Below are 3442 nucleotides of genomic sequence, written 5' to 3'. Positions count from 1 at the left end.
TATGTAGCACCACAATCCTGGAGAAACGTTGTCTCATTTCATTGTGTACTGCAACAGCTATATATGGTTGGAATGACAATAAAAGCTTCTTGACTTGACTTCAGTTTTCTAGCTGTGATCTCCCTCCGTCTCTCCCTCCACATCCATATACATCCATCCATCCATATTCTGTAGCATGTATCTACAGCCATCCATCCATCCATTTTTCTGTAGTGCTTATTTACATCCATCCTTACATCCATCTATATTGTTGTAGAGCTTATCCACTCCCTTACTCCATCCATTTTTCTATAGTGCTTATCTACATCGCTACATCCATCCATGCCTTCATCCATTTATCCATCCATCAATTTTTCTGTAGCGCTTATCTACATCCATCCATCCATCCATCCATCCACCCATCCATCCATCCATCCATCCATCCATCACTATATATATAGACTGAAGACTTTCCTGTGGTGGAAAACCTAAAGCGACATCCTTACTTCGGATTGTTACAAAAAAGGTAAAGGAGGCTGGAGTTTAAATGAAATGATTAAATGTTAAATAAACTCCTCATCATATCACAGATGAGATATTTTTCTCTTTTAAATAACATCGCAGTTTAAAATCTGTCTGAAATGTCCAGACTTTCCACCACACAAGCTGAGCTGGTCTTATAGAAGCGATAAGACCTTATTAAACATGAATGAACAAACATGAATGTGGTGCTGTTTTACCAATTCGATCAATAAATCAATCAATCGTTTAAAACTTCCATCATAACAGTGTATATTTTTTGTTTTTTAACCTTTGATCTCCATTCATGAAACTGGGATTAACGTAGGTATGGGGATCATTTATTTGCCCCCACACAGTAAAAAAAAACAACAAAAAAAACAGACACTTCTGACAGGAAGGAGAGGCAAAGGCAGTGTGTAGTTGTGAAGTGTGATAAGGCAGTAAACAGACAAGCATCACAGTAATGCTTGAGAAAGCGTTTAATGTTGGCTTCCTGTATTCTCGCTGTCGTAGTCTTTATTGCTTGTTCTAGACTATTGAATACTATAAAATAAGCGAGTTGTCAGAGGTGCGAGTTGAAGATTTTCATAAGACTTCCACTGGGAATTGGCTCATCAGCGGTTAACTTTCTGCACCTCTCCATTATTGCTCTCTTGAGCAGAACGCTTGACCTGTAATTGCTTGAGTGATGCAGTCAAGCTCACTTATAAGACAATTTGGATAAAAGTAGATTTTGAATTCGTTCAAACCCGCGTGTTGCTGAGTTTAATACCGAACACTCGTCTCTTATACACATTTTCCGAGTGCAGTAGATGATGAACTCCTGATGGGTACTGAAGAAAAAAATGAAGCTAGAACACGATAAGAAATAAACCGCTGCAATTTTGAAAAGAACCGAAACCAAGAAATTGATACTGAACCCTTATAGGGTCAAAATGCAATTTCACTTATTTCAATACTTTTGTGTGTGTGTGTGTGTGTGTGGTTTTTTCTATTGTTCCCTTACACTCATTTGGAATTAGACAATTTTATACTCTAATGTTGCCTTGTGCGTTCCATCAGAATCATTTTTGCTTTTCCTCACAATACAGCTGTAATTTTTGCCATTCTGTCCTAATAGTTTTTATTCCTTAGCTTTGCATTTTTATAATTTAATTCACTCTCTCTCTCTCTCTCTCTCTCATTTTCTACCGCTTATCCGAACTACCTCGGGTCACGGGGAGCCTGTGCCTATCTCAGGCGTCATTGGGCTTCAAGGCAGGATACACCCTGGATGGAGTGCCAACCCATCTCAGGGCACACACACAGGAAACCCCTGAGGCACGGGGAGAACATGCAAACTCCACACACAAGGTGGAGGCGGGAATCGAACCCCAACCCTGGAGGTGTGAGGCGAACGTGCTAACCACTAAGCCACCGTGCCCCCAATTCAATTTTATTTGTTTAGCATTTTTAACAATGGACTTTATCACAACGCAGCTTTGCCAGGAATATAAAAATTCTAAAAAATAAAAAAAAAAAGGCAAATTTTATAAAGTTCATTTCAATTTATATTTCTATTCGTTCTTTGTCTTTACAAAGAAAGAAAGTGATTTCATTTGTCTAATAATCTTTGTCTTTCGATTCAATACTTTTTCATTCTATTCAAATAATATTTACGTCCCTTTTTTGTTCCGGCTCATTATCTATGCACTACCTTGGAATCGTTTTTGCATTCAGTCACAATAGATTTGCATGATCTCACAATAGTTTTGCTGTCCTTCTAAATAACTATTGCAAGCTATCAGAATAGTTTGCATTTCCGCACAATACGTTTTGAATTCCATTACAATAGTTTTGTTGTTAGCACATAGAAGTTCTCATTTTCCCCATTCCATCACGATACCTTTTATTTATTTTTTATCAATAGTTAATAGTTAAGTGATAACTTGCATTGACATTTGCACTGTGGTGCAACAGTTTTCGCATAATCGTGCAATAAGTCTTACATTGTGTTGCAACATTTTTTGCATTACCTTGCAATAATTTTTGCTTTCCGTTGCATTCACTTCTGCCTGGCAGAAATGTTTGCTTTTATTTGCAATTGTTGTGTGTTCCCTGGCAATAACATATTTGCATTCGCTCACAAGGTTTGCGATAACTTTTGAAAAACATAAAAAATGTAATTTGTGCATTCTCTCACAGGTTTTGCATTACCTTGTAAAATAACCCAGTTACCTTGCTTCAAATTGTTATAAATAAAAAAATTGTTTTTGAAAATATTAATTAATAGTATTAATTATGAATTTGTTTATTTTATTTTATTTGTTTTTTTATTAATTTCTGCCATATTATTATTGTAAGCAAGTCAATCAGTCATCACTCTAAGTAAAAATAAGTAAGGTTTTGCACTCAGCAATGTAAATATATTTTCACATCCTGCTGCTGCTCGACTGCAGGACAAACCAGGGTTATATTTACACCATGGACTCGCTGTGCTATTCAAATAGATCTGTATCACTTTAACTTTCACGTTTTTGGGCTGTATACAGTGTATAAAGTCCATGAGACGGCTGATTCAGTGCTCTGTTCCCCGCTTTGTGTGTGTGTTTGTGTGTTAGATAAGTGTTCCTTTGTGTAACTGTGAAGGCCACAGTGCATTTAGAGACTGGACAAAAAACCTATCTCTTGTCAGAGAAAGCCCTCTGAGTATGGTCAGTATATCGGCCGTCTCCCTCGCCGCCTCACACAGCTCCAGGCCAGATAATCCTCCAGGCCTAAGACGAGAATGAACGAGGAGGCTGGAGGGGAAAAAAGTCACCAACTTCACCTCAAGGAGAGATAAAGGTGAGAGACCTGAAAAGCACTGAAGCGAACAAAGGTCGCAAGAGCCTATTCGGATAAAAACCCAAAGAGCTGTGCTGTCTCTGTGACAAGAAAGGAAGAAAGAGTGGTCAGAATA

The sequence above is a fragment of the Tachysurus vachellii genome, chromosome 22, assembly GCF_030014155.1.
Source record: "Tachysurus vachellii isolate PV-2020 chromosome 22, HZAU_Pvac_v1, whole genome shotgun sequence".
In the NCBI taxonomy this organism is placed as follows: domain Eukaryota; kingdom Metazoa; phylum Chordata; class Actinopteri; order Siluriformes; family Bagridae; genus Tachysurus; species Tachysurus vachellii.
This window is presented reverse-complemented; position numbering follows the sequence as displayed.